At 33.3% G+C, this 21,209-nt stretch overlaps 2 protein-coding genes across 8 annotated transcripts in view; one reads left to right on the forward strand and one right to left on the reverse strand.

Annotated features, from left to right (window-relative positions):
• The window catches only part of LOC132705608 (nephrin-like), a 635,291-nt gene that overhangs the window by 338,593 nt on the left and 275,489 nt on the right, over window positions 1-21,209 (reverse strand). The gene's annotated exons all lie outside the window — the stretch shown is intronic.
• LOC132705619 (uncharacterized) overlaps window positions 1-21,209 on the forward strand; it is a 146,105-nt gene that overhangs the window by 100,400 nt on the left and 24,496 nt on the right. For 5 of the 6 annotated variants that reach the window (XM_060676329.1, XM_060676320.1, XM_060676369.1 and 2 more), the window contains exon 4: window positions 13,107-13,296. The gene's annotated coding sequence lies outside the window, so the exon portion shown is untranslated. Of the gene's footprint in view, window positions 1-13,106; window positions 13,297-21,209 lie in introns of those variants that run through there. The other variant, XM_060676348.1, reaches the window with a different exon arrangement.

Raw genomic sequence — 21,209 nt, forward strand, 5'->3', positions numbered from 1 at the left:
GGGCTAAAAGATAAATACGTCTATAAACCGGCAAACTTACCTAAACCCTACCTGTATATAGTAGTTCAAGTTGTAAGTGGAGCGTGAGTAGTTTGCTAATAATGATAGCTCCGAGTTTCGCGACAAAACTTGTAATTAACGTAAATTAGCGAAATTTATAACTGCATGTTGGGAATATTTATAAAATGAATGATAAAATAGTGTCCCAGGTTGTGAAGCCTTGAAGCACTCAATATGGTTATGCAGTGTTAGTTACCTTGCTTATAAAAAGAAGAAGCAAGTTTTAGACAATTCTCTAATGGACATAAGGGTTACTACCAATTCATTGAAAATGCTGAATGATAAGAAACGTACGTTTTAAGACTCGCGCACGAACGTGTAGCAGTAATTTTAAAAATCTCACAGCCGAATTCGGTCCCATTTCGTCATCTCCTTCTTAGCTTAGCCTTACGTAGCTATACATAATGGTTTTGTGTTTAACATTTCGCCAGAATAAAATCTTTTTCTATGCTTTTTCTTTTTTTGGAAGAGGCGATGAGAACATTCGAGAATATATCAGTTTTCTATTGAAATGTAAAAATAAAGTATTTTCAAAGTCTATATTAAAGAAAATATGGCCAATATTTTCCCTCGTAGCTCAGAGACTACAGGCGCTCCTATTATTATACCATTTATCAAGTCTCAAACCATCGATGTGCAAACTGCATCTTTGTATCTTCAATATCAATCTGAAAATACACCACATACATATACACATACGGCAGTTTTTGGAAGCCATACAGATATTTCGATATTAAAGCCAATAGGGTATTTATTTTTAATTACAAAATTATAAACAATTATAATGGAATAATAGTTAATTACAATTGCATAAAAATTTGGTGGACACAGCATTTCGTTTGTGGATTGCATGAGTTCAAGAGTTGCAGGCTTACCTTCATACCCTTCACAAACTAAGCATAAAATTATTATTTCATTACCCTGACGGCGCGATTATTTGTCTAGCACTTAACTCAGCCTGTAATTTTGCGACCTATGGTCCACGCCGAATTCGAACGGTTTAAACGTAAAAATCCATATAAATGTTTGCTTATCTTTTCGATATTTCACTCATTTTCAACTTAACTTCGGGTTCAAAATTCTCATACATCAATATTTGGTGATTCGCATCTATCAACATTGCCTATCAGACCGTCTCCGAATCGAAGCGAGGTTAAACGACTAAAAAGTCTACTTTTCCACCCAATGACAAAGATAAAAGGAATAAGTTACGTGATACGAATGGTTATTACTTAACCTTTTTCGATACAGTAAGCCAGACAATATCTTTACGACCCAGTAAAAGGCAGGGAATACCAAACGCCGGTTAAGCTTGTATAAGAATATAAAAATATTTTTCGGGCTAATAAAATTTAAAAAGCGTATTCAAGGGGAGCTTTCAGCAAAGACATGTATATATAAAATATTGCCATAACGTATAGGCGAAAATGCGAAAGTATTTTTATAACAAAATATCGGGCAAAGAATGTGCGTGGGTAAAACCGTTTCAGAAAAAATTTAACGGCAATGCCTATTTGATACAGGATGTTCCAAACGAAAAAGGCCTCGTCCCTGAGCCTGGTGTTGAACTTTCGCGCACAGGTTGACCACTACGTCCGACAAACTTTGTTTATAAATACTTTCGAGATTACTTTTGGTATATAGGCTCTGTGTGGGGGGGCGTCGTCAAGGAAAAATTGGATGCCAGCGATCCTCGTGAGCGTCAGTCGAATTTTTGTACTCCAAATTTTCGTACACTCTAATGAGTAGTGTGATTAAAAGTGAAAATATAAATAATTTTAAACGGTTTTTAATTATAAATAAAAAATGGTTAGAACGAGGCGATCAGGAAATACTTGTGTTCCTGGCTGCTGTGTTAATGAAGACTTAAACAACATAAAATTTTATAAATTCCCCACGCAACGCTATAACCTCGAAAAGAGAGTAAAGTGGGTTAAAGCTGTGAAAAGAATCAAGTAAGTAAGACCATGATTATCCTAATAACTGATTCAGATTTTATTGTTATAAATTTGTAAAAATGATTATTCAATTTTCTGTAGTCGTAACGCAAGTTCTTGGGAACCTAGTTTAAGATCATGTATTTACAGTCAACATTTTGTAGGAGGTAAAAAGTCGGAGCATCCTAATAGCACTGCATATCTCCTAACAATATTTCCTGAAAAATATTACGGAAAACCAAAAATAAATAAATCAGAGCAAGTACAAGCACAAAGCAGGTAGGTAATTTTTCTATTTATTAAACCTTGATTTATAAACGTGGGTATGTTTTGCCCCGGCCATGTAATTAACATTAAAAAAAGAAAAAAATCGCATTTTTTTTTTCAACGAAAAACTATATTTTTTGCTTTACATTTGACGTTTAGTTGGTTGTAAAATTTTTCATTTGTCCTTAATGTAATATTTATTGAGTAAACCACGTACATTTCAAGAAGTTTCTCTATTGGTTTCGTAAAATTATAATCGATATATCGGATTGACAATTAGTAACGTTAACAGTAATTTTGTACATAATTTTTGGACCCAGATCAGTAGATACAAAATGGCTGGACGTAAAAGACCCACGTTTGTACAGAGGATGATATGAAAAAATAATTGAATCGTAGATGTTCATTTTACTAAAAAATATAGGATTTCTCGATTACAGATTCGCGAGAGCAATGCGGAGAAGTCAAAATTCCAATGGTTCCGAAATGGACAACACTAAGCTTGTTAATATAAGAACACGTAACGATGACCTCAACGACAATAAGGATACCGATAACCTGAATGATCATATGGATATACAGCAACGTAGTGAAGTTATTATTGACTCACTGCAACCGCGGTTTAAAGATGTTGCTGTACAGATTGATTTTCATGAAGAAATGAATTCAACCTTCGTAAATAATATAATATATAACATAATAAATATGGTTCTTTTTTAATTGGACTTTTCCCGTAGCTACAGTTTCAATATAGCCGACATTAAATTTTTTCGTTTCTTTATCCCATTTCCCCATATTCGATTTGCATGATATTGGACATTTTATTTCGACTATTTTAGTTACCATGGTCGTCACTGACTACTATTCCATCTACTGAGACTCCTAACCAGGCCTGTTTGGGAGACACAAATAATCCAATTTGAAATACGTGAACATCATGCAGTAATTTGTAATTTTCGCGAGCTTTTACCTCATTTTGAATTCCATAATTTAAACTTTTCGGATGCAGAAAATCCTGTAGTAAAGATTCAGCTGAAGTGCGACTTATTGTTTTTATCTTATGAGCTTTTGCGCTGGCCGTTATGCGTACACGTCTTGCTTCAAACCATTTTACCGTCTCGCTTTGTTGAGTGGTTTGTAAACACAATGTGAAAACTTCTTCACTGTCTAATAGTATCCGGTCTCTGTAAAACTGTGCTATCTCAGATGACAGAGCCAACTTGTCTTTTCCTATGGTGATACACTGACCAGCACTCTTTAAAAGACAAGCAATCACCTTTTTCGTACACTCTGATATTAGTTCTACCTGTCGTTCTTCGAGACATATATTCATGACCACCGTACAGACTTGTTCTTCCTCACTAATATGATCGACTTTTAACCTTTTTTTAATTGGGCATTCGATATCGTCAAAGTCTTCCAAAGTCAAGTGCAGTGGCTGAGGAGGATTTTTAAGCACTTTTTGAGGAAAAAGATCATTTACCGTAGCTCCTCGAGAATATTTTTCTTTTGCTAAATGATTAATTGACCTAAATCCCCACTCTTGCTGAACACTCGTTTTAGACACAGTCCGGTCATTGTTTATTTGGTGGATAAATGCCGCAATATGTTTGCATTCGCCAGTTTCTTTGGCAATGCAAGTACATTGAGCATGTACCACCTCCCTTTTACTATTCAGCTAAAAAAATTAAAGAATCAAGTAAAAAAGCCACTTTTAAAGTTTGACAATTTTTTTTCTGTAATCTGTAAATTATATGGTGTTTCAGTGACGGACGTTTGCCGAATGCATTTAGCAATTAACTTATTGTTAATATTGGCACCAACGTATTCTTCAATGTGTTTAATATGACAAAAAGCCATTTTTTTTCCTTTTTCTAGCGTACCTGCAGTTAAAATTAATTGAATGGGAGATATTTTCAAACCCGGTCTGCAATATTACCGATGCCATATTTTCAGGTTATGCTGTCAATAAAAAAACTATTATTATTTGTTTGTGACACGTTTTAATTACAGAAAAAAAATTGTTAATATATAATTTTCACGTACCATTCGTTTAAATAACTTTATACTACTTATCCATCTCAAAATTTATTGTTAATTGTTTTATTTATAAATTAACACGTAAAGACAATGATAAAATTGGAGTGCTACATGTACAAAGTGTTTCAAAACAAATGGGAACAACATAAGGGGTGATTCCTCGTTAAAAATAATAGTTTTTAAAAATTTTATTTTTTTGATTATTTAAAAACGAAAATAGATAGAACAATTAAATATTGCGGAAGTATTACTATTACAAAACTCACTTTCGCCATTTTTTGATATGTCATGACATGACAAATACATATTTTTTGTTTTGTGTTTTATTTAGAAACTTGTTTCCTGCTGTCATCTTTTGAGGCATTTGGTGTTTTAGTTGACATTGCTCACTTAGTTTTACAACAAAATACGATTAATTTAATTACACTAATGCAGAAATGGCAGATATGTATTTATATGTACGGGCGTGCAAGCGGAATTTCCTTGGAAGCTTTTAGCTTTTATACACAAGCACATCTCAATCGTAGACCTTCTCATGACAACTTGTTTATCAGGAATATGAATGTGGAAGTTTCGAAAAAAGATGTTTTGATACCAGTCGATACCACGAAGTTCAAATACCCGAATTAGTAATTGCTGTGCCAAATATTATTGATTAACATCCGCAGAAAGGTACCAGGAAAATCGCGGCAGAATTAAATGCTGATGCTTCCATCAAGTTTATGGACGATATTAAAAGAACACTAGTTACAAAAAACAAGATATGTCGAACCAATAATGATTTTTTACCACTGCTTCCAGAACAGGCATGTATGGGCTAAAGATAATCCGCATTCAATAGTGGAATTTGGACATCAATATCAGTTTGCGATTAAAACTTGGTTAGAAATTTTCGATGTTCAGTTAGGTGGGCCGCATTTTCTGCCCGGTGAGTCCTATTTTGGTTTTCTATAAGAGGAATTACGTCCTTTGCTAGAAAATAGACATGTGCGAATGTTTTCAAATGGTACGTGTGAAAACCGCTGGATCGGAAGAGTTTTGCTTTATAATTGACCGCCTCGATCCTGAGATTTAAATCTTATGAGTACACCAATGCAGAAGAAGAAGAAGAAAAAGAAGCAATCGGAAAATTGCGTCTTGTAATATTATAAGAAATAATCCATTCATATTCAATGATGCTTAGGATAAATGTATATTTTATATTGAAACACTTATTATAAAAATTATACTTTATTTGAATTACATTGTTTCAATAAATAGTCTATTATGTAATAAGTGCGGTAAACGCAATGCACGCACGCAGGGGAGCGATTGCTTAATATACGAGGGACCTAAAAAGTTTACCGAACGGTTAGTTTTTGGGTACATTTATGCAAAACAACATCCCCCTGATGTGACAGTCAGAATTCAAGCCGTGCGGTAAAAAATCTCCGAAAACACGATTGCTTCAAAAAGCCTTTAAAGAAGGCATTTATTGATAGTTTACGCAGGAATAGATCAATTAGTTTCAAACTGCTCATTAATAAATAAATATAATTGATCAATGTTGGTAGAAAATATAGCTGTTTGACTGCAAGGGTAGTATAATTTAATCCCCTCCACTCATTTAAAAAAAATATAAAGAATTGTACAGAACGTGAGTAAAAAGTAAGTAAGAAGTATAGAAGTAATAATTCCGCAATATTTTTTTGTTTCTTTTCGTTATGTTCGTTCGCTTTTGAGATAAAAAATGAAAACATTATTTTTACGGTTTATTGGTTATTTTATTATGGTTGGCTTTTGAGCCAAAGTTTATAGAAAAAACCAACCCTTTATTTTAAATAAAGAATCAACTCTTTCGGAATTTGTTTTGAAACAATTTGTAAAGCATAATTAAAAATACAGTCGAACTTCGATAAGTCGAACTGCGATTTGACACATGAAAATTTCGAGTTATCAAGACTTCGAGTTATCAATAAAAACTACAAACGCATGTACATTTTTGTGAATGAACAGTTATTCATTCATTTTTAAAAATGGGTTATACGTTACATAAATGCCTTAATATCTATGATTTTTGAAGAAAAAACGAAAATTATGAAATAGTAGTCCATATGTATGTATGTATTTACATAATATATGTACATACAAATGTATTGTATATGTACCCAGTATATATAAGCATAGTATGTATGCACATATACATACACATATTAAAGTTTACTCTCTCACTGGAAAAAAGTCAGTTATTTATGACTGACGACCGGATTTCTTATTTTGGTTTTCAACAAAAGCTTCAATTTTGTTTAAACAATCATAGAGGAAATCGGTTGTGTATTCACTGGTTTTCAAATAGGAATGCAAGACAATCAACGAATTTTCAACCAATTCGTTTGAAGGTGGTTGCTGAGAATCATCTTCTAATTCCTCCTCCATCGTGTCACTGTCGCAGTTATCTTCGATGTTTAACTGTACCGGTTCGGATCTGCAGGACTCGATAATATCTTCATCAGTAGGAAACTCTGAAGTAACAATATCCTCATCCACATGTCTAAAATCGTTGATGGTGCTACCTTCTGCTATACCTCTAATGTTTGTCCAAGCTTTAAACTCGATTTATATTTGGATTTCGTCTTCACTCTTTTCTTTCAGGCGTTCGCTTAGGAAAATCAAGGGAATCTCATCTTCTTCTTACCATTCAGAATACTAACCAAAACCGGCTTTTTTAAAACAATTAGAAATTGTTTCAGGCTTAACGTCAATATTCCATGCGGTAATTACGTCGTTAACACAATCCATTAGTGTAATGTTATTGTTTTTGTTTTATTCGAAACGTTCCATTGCAGTGATGACTGAATGTTTATTTTTCAAAATTGTAGACACTGTACTTGCCGAAATCCCATACTTCACAGCTACAGCTTTATTTTTTGAGCCACTTTCCACTTCTTTTATAACCTTGAATTTTTGATCAACAGACAAAGCTTTTAAAGTACGTTTTGATGACATATCAACAAAAGCAAAAATCCAAAAATGCCTTTAATATAATGTGTAAATTGAATAGGGACAGTATTTTTCACTTAGTATTAACTACTAAGTCATACAAGTGAACTTAGCAACCACAGAAACTGAAAATTCGACTTATCGAAGTTGGCACCAAATGTTTAGTTCGAGTTATCAAGATATTCGAGTAATCGAAGTTCGAGTAATTAAGACAAACTAACACGCATTTCCTACTTTTGACGCTATTGCCAACCAATTTGGTTCGACTTATCAAAAATTCGAGTTATCGAAGTTCGACTTTATGTGTTAATTTCCCTTTAAGCTTGTTTATTAAATTTAAAAATCTAAAAGCGTCACTTTATCACGTGACATTTCCGGGATATTACCGCACGGGTTTGGGAGCAATCGGATGTTTTCGGGGATTTTACGCACAGCTTGAATTTTTATGTTTGTCATTTCATGTCAGTGAATGTATTCGTGTTGTTTTTTAAGTCACTCGTTTTTACGCAGTGGCTCGTGACAAATAAGCTCGTTATTCAAATGCAACACTTGTTGCATAATATACTATTTTGATCCTGGTGCTGAATCAGAATTAACTCGTTGAAGAAAAAAAGCAATATAATTTATTTAAAAACTAAGTAGGTCGAAACAACATTTTCTCAAGAAGTAAGCCAGATATTCGCAGTGCATTCAAGTCCTTACCCCTGTGGATAACTACTCTATACCTTCCAAACCATCGAAAATTGGAGATGTATAGAGTATAAAACGTTTCGGTATGACTTTGCTTAGATTTAAGAAAATTCTAATGTCATGCACCATACAAGTGCCAAACAGATCTTTCGGACGCATATTTTAAGTTTTGAAAACCATAAAACGCCAACAGATGCTTATTACGCACATATTTGTGAAAGTTCGCTCCAACTTCGCATCACACAGGCATTACTCATACAATGCAGGCATATATATGTTTTAAACTACCTTCCATCATGTAAACAACGAAAATATTGATGTAACGTGGTATTCAAACGAAATGTTCAACATTCGCCGCAAAACGGATAAACTGCATGAGCGGTTCCGAGTTCTGCAAGAAAATTGAATTTATCTCTTGTCGTTTGTTTGGCAAAGTCTAAACATTTATTTTTGCAGCGTAAAAGCTGGTCGCTTCTACTTTCGGAAATGCGACTATATGTTAGGAGTGTGTTTACCTCGGATACTTTGTTTTCCTTTAGTTATCTTCTATGAAAATAAATCCCAGAAACGCACTTAATTAAGTTTAAATTCAAAATAATATAAGAAGAAGGTTAGTCTAAAATGTAGCAACTTTGAACTTCAATAAATAACAATTTATGGAAAATCGTGGGTCTTTAAAATAATGAACTAAAAAAACCATAAATTTTAAAAATATCCAAAATTTTGGTCGGTTGGCAAATATATATTTTTTTGTTTACGGATACATAAGAATAATAATTATTAACAATAAATTGCACTTAATAAAGTTGTGAAAGTACAGGACCTCAATATATCTGTGAACAATTCATTTTGAAAGCACAGTCTCCCCAAAGACATTGGCGTTTTGGTAATTTTTCAGGGCCGCGGAACCTTAAATTCTTTTTAAGATCTTGCGTCTTACTGCACATGTTCCTAAAAATCTGCTATGGAAAGAGACTGGGTCTTAAATTTCCATGTCCCTAAAATAATGTTTTAACAATTACCACTCTATACATATATTACCACGTGGCAGAGCTAATTAAACCAAATTAAACCAATTTAGGAATATATAGAACTAAATAGATGGCCTGGAACTAAAATTGTATATCATGTGTATCATCGACCCCTAATTTTTTGCAAATGAGCAAGGAAACGTCGTAACCGTGAATTCTCTGCACTACCTGTGACGTGACACAGATGGACTATTTTCTCTGGGGAAGACCGGGGTTACGTGAACAAACCACAAACAACTGACGCTCTGAAAGATGAAATTCACTGCTGCATTGGCGAGATAAGGGAAGCTTTTTTGCAAAATTTGATTTAAAATTTTGCGAAAAGAGCGGACGTTCACCAACGTCCTAGGCGTAGATGTTTGCCCAACATCATACTCCATTATTAATTCCCATATTTCTACTTAAAAAAATCATATCCTAAAACCGAGTTTGTCTAAAAAAGTTTGTTTTTGAGTCAATTTACTTACTAACCTCAAATTTGCCCACCCAATAGTATTGATTTAAATTAGGGCAAATATTGTTGTACATAACCTTTTATATTGTACTTAACCAGCTTATGACTCAATAACTAAAAAATCTCCACTTCATATTAAATAAGCTTAAAGTCTTAACCAAAGTTCCAATGCCGGAAAACATTTCATCAACCAGACGTGTCTACTACCCCGAAGAAATTTCTAATTAAAAACTTAATTAAAATATAAAGATTAAATATTTACCACGGAATTTACCGACAAAAGATGTACTTCCGTAAAGAAAGTTATTCCACTTATCTCAAGCATCAAAAGAAGCAAGAAAAATCAGAAGTTGTTCCCTCCTTTTAAACATTTCAACTCAGTCGGTCAATTTTTTATTTCAAGCTGCACATCCAGGCAACAGGCGTTTTTATGGTTTCGGGTTAATCGCTATCTGTTTTTGTCTTCGTTTTCGTCGAGGACAAAATAAGAATATGTATTCCATTAAAAAAGAGAATAGGGATTATTTTCGGAATTATTTTTAACACTAAATTTCTATACAGAATGTATAATACAATCCTTGATTAGTATTTTTTGTACATCAAATTGAAAATACTAGTCATATACAAAAAGGGTCTTTTCTATATTCCATCGAATAGTTTCTTGTCAAGCCAAAACCCATTCCATGAAATTCCTACCAATTGCGAAAACAATTCATTAGAAAAAAAAGTGCGCATTATTTCATTTACTTTTACTATTATTTCTTTCGCGATTTCCACTTAACGATATATACACATAAAATAAATATAAAACATACAAGCTGTTTCAAAATTTTATGGGAGAGTTTGTTAGCCAAAAAAAGCCTGATTTTCACATAAACATATATTCTAACTTGGTTCGCTTTCGAGATACAGGGAGTCAAAGTTTAAAGAAAATTCCTTTTCTTTTTTTAATACTCAAAAAGCTTTTAGCCCATTTTGACCAAACTGACACGCTTATTTGTCATTCTAAGGGTCTTTATTTTATATGATTATAATACAATTATTCATTTCGGTAGCTAATTGATATTTATAGGTAAAATCATGGCACTAATATTTTGAGGATTAAATTGCTTTTTTATATCAAACCAAAATAGAACTTTTGAATTTTTTCTTTTTTCGTGTCTAACTTTATTTTTTTAAATGGAAAATCGGGATTTTCCTTAATTCTCTGGACGAAAAAAATGTTATAATAACGCGATTAATCAGTTTTATTTAAATAAAAATTTTCAAAAATTTACTAAAACTAAGTTTCATTAAAATAATTTTTAAATTGTTTAAATAATTAATAAAAAGTCGAATTCTTCGGACAATCAAGGAACCTGCAGATTTATAATTTTTATCTTGAAGACAAAAAAAGATACAAAACAAAAGGAATGAACAAAAAAAATTTCGTATTCATTTGATGGATCTAAAAAAACTATTAAATATTCAAAAAATTCGTAGCGTACCATGATTATAGCAAAACTAGATCATTCTCTGAAACGTTAGTGAAATGAAGTAATTTATTTTAATTATGCAAAATAAAGACCATTTCAAGGGCAAATAACAGTGTCAAGTTTTGTCAAAATCAGCCAAAAGGTTTTGAGTAATTGATATGAAAGAGATTTTGTTCTATAAAATTTCACTCCTTGTATCTCGAAAGCGAAGCAAGTTAGTACATATGCTTACATGAAAAAACAGACTTATTATGAAATACTCTGTAAAATAAGTAACTGGAGCACAAAAGATACAATCAAGAAAAAGCAAGAAAAGGAAATGACGGGTTTAGTTGTAACTATAAGAGCCCGGATTAGTATGAGGTTATAGTACATTGTCTGTAATTATTAATTAGAGCATTAAGCACGTAATAAGTAATCGGTTATTCAGTGGACTTAAACTGTGATACCCATCTCGGGGTTTTAGTTCTTCTGGGTACAATATGCTGACTATCAATGTTTGCTGCCTTTCATTCAAACTTTGAACGAGTGTTTTGGCTTGCTTGTATTAAATTTCTTAACTGTTGACAATTGATATTTGACAAATTTGAGTTCAGATTTTTTACATTTTGAGGAAATTATATATTACTATACTATTACCGGCCCAACTTTGAACTCTAACCAAAAAAACTTCCTAATAAAAAATAACAAGAAAGAAGAGATCCAAGAAGAAGGTGTATTCCCGTCCCGAACTTCACGCAAGGCAGTGAAATGCATTGTTTTTGGGCTTTAAATACATAAAATGAAATATGACAAAAAAAAGTACCATCCGGTTGAAATTTGCGTTACCGCCAGCATAAGGTGTTTTTGAATAAGTGTCTGATATTTCACAGCCCAAGTATTTTTAAGACACAAAATCAAATCTTTCTTTAATGATTTTGTTTTTAAATACTTTCGAAATAATTCTTCGTAATAATTATTGCGTTGAATTTAAATTACGAGAAGGGCTTGTTTATGCAATTAAATGTACTAACAAACAACCATTTCGAAGTGCATGAGAACGGTTGGCAATGTAAACTGAAGAGCTCAGTGTTTTTGTATCCTGAAGTTCAGATAGAAACGAGTAAGGCATATCGTTAAAATCAGTATAAATCAATAAATTTTCTTCCAACATCCCTTAGCAAATGCATCGAATTTCTAAAAATTGACATATTGGAAATAATTGATACCTCTTAATCGCTTCAAAATCCTCGAAAGTATAGTATTATATTTATCCACTAATTGGAATAATTAGATAACCTGATGTAATTGAAATGATGCCAGAATTATTATTTCAAGCAGAATGAAATAATGGTAGTGTCTATTATAATTTAATTAGAAACAGTTTGCCTAAGGATTAATTAAATCAGTTAAATATGACCATTATTAAACGTTTGGAAGCAAAAGCAAACCACAACCCATAAATCTAATTTCTAATAGTTTCAGCATTTGGGGTGAAACGCTGCCCAGTTTTCATATAATTGGCTTTCCGACAAAAGTCAATCGTTTTCTGTTTGATTTGGTATATTTCCTCAAAATTAACTTGGAGCAATTTCGACATGTTATTTTGTACTTAATACGAAAGTTAATTACTAACCCGAATTAAATTTGCCAACGGCTCACTTTGCGTCAAAGAAAAAAGAACAATTTTCCTTTCGAATTATCTTGACGTCTTAATATTTCATCTTATTCCGTATTTCAAATCTTAAAACGATAATTCATATTTGGGTCAAACCTCTTTCCTAATATTGAACGATCCCATTATTTAGACTAAATGATATGAACATATATTTTATCATTCGGTTTTTTATGTTACTGAGATTTTTCTTTTAGTTATCATAAAAGAAAGTATTTGACACGGTCAGTCGTAGGCGGAAAACATCTTTTTCCATTTCATTTGAAATTAAAGTGTAGACGTATTTTTATATTACTTTTGAACACCTTTTATTTCTATTTTTTGCTAACCCCAATAAAATGCCGATTTTTATTTTTACCAGATAAACACTAAAGCAATCAGAATTTTGAGGTTAAGATGGGAATTTTATCTCTGCATTTTGTCGTAACCTTCAAAATTTTTGGGCAATTGAAACACATGTTTTTTGCATAAACCAAAGTTTAACTGAAGAATGTAGCTAATCTTAAATTTATCTTACAGCCTGGAATGTATAAAGAAATGTTGATCAACCTTACGATGATTAAGTTCCTTGAAGAAAAGAAGAAGAAAATTACTTCAGAAATCAAATTTAAGAACAATGGAAGAATGAAGATTTTTTTCCAGAATTCAAATTGATTTTCATTTCAAAAAGAAATTCGAAAACCTAAACCAACTCAACTCAACACAAAATGTGAGTTTTTGTAGTGTAGTGTAGTGTAATGTAGTAGATAAAGAAGTCTAGTGATATAATTATATGATAATACAGGCACTTTTAAAGCTAAAATAGGACGAATAGGATATATCATTTGAAATCTCATTTTCCACCTTGCGATGTTCAACGAAAAACTTGGATATTAACAAATAGACAATTCGACTGTTTTCAAATTCGATGTGGAATTTTTTCAGCTGTATTTTGTCAAAATGTGCCCAGATCACATTTATTCATTCATTCAAGCAAAAAAGAGAGTTAAGAGTATTTGTTTACGAAGAAATGGCGAAAATGCAGGTTTGAATGTGATATTCAGAGGCATATGTGGAAAATCTTTCCCTTCTGAATGAAAATGTCACAGCCGTCTGAGGGGCATCGATTTTACTATATGGTCCACACTTTAAGCTAAGGTTGTGTTGCATCTTTGATATTTTACAGGTCTAATTGTTTTAGGTGCTGTTCAGATTCCTCTTGAAAAGTGTCATAGAAAACGTATGCGCACACTTAAAAATATCAAGCCTTCATTTCGATTGGGGCACTTCAATATACTTTCCTGTGCACACTTATTATTGTTATTGTTGTTAATATGACCTTACTGAACTACTTTCTAATTAAACGCATTTAAAAATGAACTTGTTTCCGATTACCTCAAATTAGTAGATACATCAAGCATATCGTGTTCATATTTTTTATGCCTCTGCCATCGAGTTTGTATCATGAAAAGGAGTCAATTGTTTACTTACCGGCTTAGATATACATCTCATACCCAATTTAATTTAATTTAATTTAGTTTTTCTACTCCCGTCTGTAAAATCCTTAATTACCCACCGATCTAGCGAGCGGGAAGCGTCACTTTACCATGTCAGTTTCCTTTCCCACGAATCTGAGCCACTTCGTACATTTCCGGGATTTTACCGCACGGATTTGGGAGCAATCGGATGTTTTCGGAGATATTTCCCACGCTTTGATTTTGACGTTTGTCAATTCTGACGGTCATTTCAGTCAATGTATTCGTGTTGTTTTACGAAAATGTAGCCAAAAACTAACGGTCGTAGAAAAAGTATAGCATGCAACACGTTCGGTAAACTTTTTAACTCGCTCGTTTATTAAATACTCGCTCCGCTCGTGTCAAATAAACTCATGAGTCAAATGCCGTTTACCGCACTTTTTCTCTAAAAGTCGACGGATAAGTTGTTGAATAATTTTGTCAACATTACACAATTCTTTAGTATACCTTTCAAACGACACATAGGAAAATACCAATTTATTTAAATGCGTCCAAGCATCGAGTCTTATTAAAATTTTTCTAATTTCCTCGGGCTTAAATTAATAACGAATTTAGACTTTTAAAATTTATTGGGTCCGAATAACTTTCTTTTAGATTTGATGGGGAATTTTTTAATAGCAAATTAACTCGAAACCAAAAAATCAACTAAGAACCAGTTTGCAATTGCTCGAAAACCCCAGCAAAATTGCGGTTAAAGATTCATTTTTGCCTTGCGAAATTTAAGGTTCAATTTCGTAAAGTACTACTCTAAAGATAAATGAAGATAAAGGCGACAAATCGTAGTTCTTGTGTAATTGTTTAGTAATGATAATTTTAATCGGTGGTTCATTTGTAATTCTGCGATACAAATGTATTCATAGTATTTTTCGCATAAAATGCACGACATTTGCGAATCAGTGGATATATAAACGAAAGTATTTAGGTGGCCGGACGTGGTTTCATTATTTAGCAAAAATGCACAGTAACAAGCAAATACCGCCGGTGGCAGATCAGCCAATAGATTAAAGCATTTTACGGAGAGATTTTCATTTTGACCGCTCGGAATGTCCGTAACTCCTGCTATTCAGATTTTCTTAGAAAATGTAGACCTGATGCGCGTGCAGCGGACCAAATGAAATATCGCTTGCCCTTTGCACTTCGGCAATATTTCCGTTGATAAAACTTTTAATAAAAATGAACGGAAAACTTTTCCGTTTCCGGAGGGCAAATCGGCGCACCAATCGTTTATAAAAATTGTAAGAGGACGCGGGGATACCAACTATAAGATTTATTTTTTAGGGATTCATTCTAATCAATAGTGCGCAAGGTGCCATTACATGACATCAACTTCTTTACATTGTCGCGAGTCATTTTTGAGGTACTTTATTAGCCGGGCGATCGGATGTATTAGTAGATTTGAAACACTAAAAACTAAAATTCATCGTTTCGGAAAAATAATAATGTACACATTGAGAAACTTCTTCACACACACGTTTATTAAGTACTTGCTCCCTTGCGCTCTGCCCGTGATTAAATAAACTTGTTGATACGTAATTAAATGCAATTTAGTGTAACTTTAGGGTTATTTGTTTTGGGTAAAGCTTTAAATTATACGGTGATCTCTAGTGACGTGCTCGGAGCACCACAGATAACACTTTGATTTTGTTCATTGTACCCCCGTTTACCTTTTCATGGATGAATTATTACCGTAGACTTTCTAAACATTTAATTTAGTTGTACCATTCCAAGCATTACGTAAAGTAGTGTGTTAGGTAACGTATTATCTACTTAACAGTATTTAAAAATAAACTTTGTTTGCGATTATTTCACATTAGTATTGCAAGAACTTCATGTTCACATGAAAGAGCACTTTACTTACTTGCATATTTTATACTGGTTTTGTATAATTAAGTTTAAAAGTAAGCTCAAGGACAAGTTTTTGTCTCAAATCCAAATTGATTAGTTAATTACCGATATTTTAGCTGTGTAACACTGAAACTTTTGTAATAAATATACGAGATCTGACAATTAAGTAATGCGACAAAATTGAAAAATCGACTATATTTAAAAATTAAGGTACATCGATGTGATCCCCTTCAAAGTAGTCCCCTCCCGCACTTATACACTTATTCCAGCGAGTTTTCCAGTTTTCGTAACAATAATGTAACACTTCTTTTGGGACCACTCCGAGCAACCTCGTCACGGATTCTTGGATATCTTCAACGGCGTCAAAATGTCGATCATTGACGAATTTTTTTATGTGGGGGACTAGGAAGAAGTCGCAGGGTGGCATGTCCGGTGAATAACTCGGTTGCGGTAACGTTGCGATGCCTTTAGACACCAAGAACTGAGAGACACTGAACGCAGTGTGGCAGGGAGCATTGCGTGATGCAGAACCCAAGTCTTCGCGATCTCTGGACGCACTCTGAGCACCCTTTTTTGTAACCTTTCGAGCACATTGCGATAAAATACTTGCTGTCGAAGAAGCAAATCAACATGCTTTTTATTTCGTACTTGCTCATTCTCGCTTTCTTTGGCCTTGGTGCTCCAGGGGACAGTCACTGTTGGCTTAGTCGTTTAGTTTCGGGGTCATATTGAAAGAACCAACTTGCATCACCAGTAATCGAGAAGAGTAGGAACACTTTCAACCTGCTCGAGAAAATCTTGAGCGATGTTCATTCGGCGGGCTGTTTGCTCGTCTGAAAGGTTCTTCGCAACCATTTTCGCGCACTGCTTTTTCATGGCGAAATCTTCAGTTAAAATATTTCTGTTTCCCGATTAATATTCAACTCGTCAGTCAACATTCGAATGGTTAGTCGCCGGTCTTCACGAACAAGGGCGCGCACGCGCTGCGCAATGCTCTCACGGTCATTTTTAAAATCGTCATACCACAGAGGCATCTGACTATGACTGAGGGCATCACTACCAAACATTTTAAGCACTTTTTCATAAGTTTCTGTCGCGGTTTCACCGAGTTTCGCACAACATTTTGTCGCGCACCTTGCTCTAAATTCCATTTTCGTGATATGCACTTGTCGCGCGTTATTACAAAACAATAAACAGCAGGCGAAGAAATGAGAGTAGGGATCTGCTATTACGGTGGCGGAGCTACAGGTTCGCAGTGTCAGCACAGGCCGATAAACAAAATCGGTCGCATAATTGTCAGAGCTCGTAAATTGTTTTTTACTTCATTTTTGCAAGTATTTATTATTTTATTGAGAAATGTAATTTTCCCAAAAAATTATATCAAAGCCATTGCATATTGTGCTAATGAATTCGTGTTTTGCCAAATATGTACTCCCAGATAGCGGTAGCACGTGGTCAAATACGGCCGTGTTTCGCAAAATCGATAGTTCGGATACTAAAGTGCATACCTTTGTTTCATCATTTTTCACTCGGTTTTCAGGATTTTCGAGTAAATTATTCAGAATTTCTCGGGAAACGCGATAAATCATCCATGACTGAAGCTTGACGGCGTTCTATATGTTTTCATCTCTACTTTTGCCGAAATGCTCCATCTTCTCTACCCTCATATATTTTACGGCCTCGAGAGAACTAAGGAAAGTTCATGTTATATGAACGAGACAACTGAAAAGCGTATTATTGAACGCTCATTCTTCAAAATCGTAGAAATAATAAACGCTTTCGTTTTCTATCTTGATATATGAATCTGAAAAATGCACTTTCCAATGTTCATTACACTTACTTTTAGTATAAAGTGAGCGTTTATAGCCCGAAGAATATGTAAAAAAAAATGTAACAGCAGAAATTTTAACCCATCCAAGACATCAAATTAATAAGAGTGTGTGTAAAATGATCAACAACAAATTTAATCACTCAACTACTAGTATTTCTTTTTGATGAAACATTTAACACTTCTTGTTGGACATAAAAATTTTGAAATAAACTTAAGGGTTTCGCTATTTTTATGACAGTTGTTGAGCTGTTATTGCCACAAACATCAGCCATGAATGTAACGAATTTGTTTCCACTTACTTCAGATGTAATTTAAAACATCAATAAATAATAAAAAATAGGTTTACTATTGAACCACTCTTGTATTATCAATATAAAAATCGTTTTACAAGGCAATATATAACAATCTACATGTGCAATATAAAAATACTTTTTATATTAATTAAAACCGTTAGTGGAAACCAGGACACTCAGAGAGAGAGACTCGATTGCTTTTATTTAAAATTGTCGGAAATTATCTAGAACTTGGTCTTTGCACTTAGTGATTGGTAAATTTTTTCTTGTTAGAAAATAAAACGAAAAAATGGAAACTAGAGCAGTTGTTTACTGCTCTTTCATTTGTTGTTCGTGCTCTTTAATAGTATATCATGCACCAAAGATATTTTAGTTACGAGTGTTTAATAAACGAGTGTCTAAAGAAATTTATAAACCTGTTGCATACTATACTATATGGCACCATTCACTGAGTGACGTGGGACGTAATCCGATCCGATTCGTTTTACCTTAGTGTTAATGTCCTTAAGAAATTTACAATTAATTCTTGGCCCTACTTTCATCTCGTCATGATTCAAAATCATTGAAACAAAATTTCGAGTGTTATAGGTTTAGCGAAATTAGTTTTCAAATTTCGTCCATCGTTAAAATCTATGAACCCTATGGTGACCTTCACGTAAAAAACATTTAGATTTTTCTACATAAAAATCAAGATAAAAATTGATTTTTCTGTTTACTAAAATTCCTCTCCCTCTCTCCCTCTGTAAGCTTTCCCTTAACATCATTTTTAAGAAATGAGAAACGCTGAATTCGAACGGAAACCGAGTAATGCGATGACATCCACTTCGGACATTGAGCCAAATTGATTAAATCATGGGAATTCCCTAATGGCTGTTTATGATCATGCTAAATATTACATTATGTGTTATTCGGCATCGAAACAGAATATGGGTAACGGTATTTATTGTATACTTCCGGCTATAACTTCATTTTCTGTATAACTCTACCCACCCGAAATTATGTTTTCGAACATAAGGAGAGGGATTTAAAATAATGACGTGCATGGAAATGACGTGCAAAAAATTTCTGTTTTCCTTCAATCTGCATTGTTCGCCATTTTAACAAATTCGCGATTTGATTTTTTTTTTGCTGCAACAAATTTGAATTTGAATTTTAAAAATCTCATGGTCTGGACCACTTGGAATAATAGCTGTGGCCGAAAATGTACTCTGGACCACATAAGAACGAAAAATATCGAACACTATTTTTTGATTGAATCTTGAAAAACAAACAAATTAATCGGTGCGACATTATCATTTAAAATTCTTTATTTTTTATATAAATAAAATGTCATGCAGATAGGGCGTTCAAAAGACTATTTAGGCATCATTTCACTATGGTGTTATTTTAAATGATGACGTATTGTGTATTGTAGTTTTTTAAAGAATATTGTTTTGTTGTTGTTTCGTTGGTTTGTTTGTTTATTAGTTCATTTCAAAATTCACTCATTCACCCCACAACGTGTTGAACTAATATTTATTATATGTGTCCAAGATAAGGATGTCTATCATGGGAATATACGAAACCATGAGATACGAAGATGGTAAAACTATAAAAAAGTGGCAAAATTTAGATACGACGTTTGTTGCAGCAGCATGATAGCATAGAGAAAATGTCAAAATAATTTATTTCCGTTTTTTTACGTTGTGTCTCTTTACTATTGGTTCTTTTTTGCTATACAAAATGGAACGTGCTTTTTCATCTGAAGAGAAGTTCGATATACTACAATGTTATGTTTTATTGTATAGTAACACCACTGAAGCAGGGCGTATGTATTTAAATAACTACCCAGAAAAAAGACAATCGAGTACAAAAATTATTTATTTATTTATATTATATTTATTAAGATTATTTCGTCGGAAAGAAGTATGGTAATAAATATCGGAACAATTTACCTCCGAAGTGCTCATTATTGGTCAAGATATAATCCTTGACTACACTAATATCTAGGCATCAACATCGTTTTGGGTTGTGTGTTAGAACACCTTTAAGAGGACCCTTTTTTATAATGGTTCTCTTAACTATGAGCTTTACCGAAAGCTCTTAAAGCAGAATATTTGGACAACTTACCTGTTGCAAATTTAGAACAACGATCTAATCGTGTCTGAGTACCTATAGAACAGATTTCCGGAAAAATTGATAGGTACCCATTCGGCAGTTTTGTGGCACCCTCGTTCGCCAAACCTCATGCCACTCGACTTTTTTATATGGGGATATTGCAAAAATTATATTTTTGTACCCCCTCTGTAAAATACCCAATTATACACCGATCTAGCGTGCGGGAAGCGCCACTTTACCACGTGAGTTTCTTGTCCCACGGATCCGACCCACTTCGGACATTTCCGGGATTTTACCGCACGGGTTTGGGAGCAATCGAATGTTTTCCGACATATTTCCCACGCTTTGAATTTTGACGTTCGTCAATTCTGACGGTCATGTCAGTAAATTTATTCTTGTTGTTTTGCAAAAATATACCCAAAAAGTAACGGTCGTAGAAAAAGTATAGTATGCATGTATGTAGTCGGCAAACTTTTTAAGTCACTCGTTTATTAAATACTCATGGTCAATGACCGTTTACCTCATTTGTTGCATAATATACTATTACTAGCTAGCTTTGAGATGTCAATCGACGAATCGAAGAATCGAGAAGATTTGTTCTTGAAGCCTATTCAAACATAACAACTTATATTTTAAGAAATGTGTTTGAAAAATAATAGTCACTTGTTCGATCATCAAGTTTTTTTTAAGTAATTTGTTTAATGAATTAACATGTGACATACTTGTTCATTTCATTTTTTGTTATTAATCTTGTCAGCGCCTACTACACCAAAAAATTAAAAGTTTAATAAAAACATTATTTTGTGATTTAAACAATGTAGAATCATGCTGTGTGATACATCGTTGTATTCGCAATAAGAAATACTATTTAATACATGGTGTGTTTTTTTTTTCACGGACCATATGACAACATAAAGTTCTTCCTTTCCTTTTTGTTTAGCACGGATTCAGATTGTTTTCTTTTGAAAGAAACTATTGCATGCAAATGAGGATGGCTAATGTCTGAAGACTTTGCCCACATTGAGGGACAGTAGTAGCTCTT

The sequence above is a fragment of the Cylas formicarius genome, unplaced genomic scaffold, assembly GCF_029955315.1.
Source record: "Cylas formicarius isolate icCylForm1 unplaced genomic scaffold, icCylForm1.1 PGA_scaffold_10__41_contigs__length_53128322, whole genome shotgun sequence".
In the NCBI taxonomy this organism is placed as follows: Eukaryota; Metazoa; Arthropoda; class Insecta; order Coleoptera; family Brentidae; genus Cylas; species Cylas formicarius.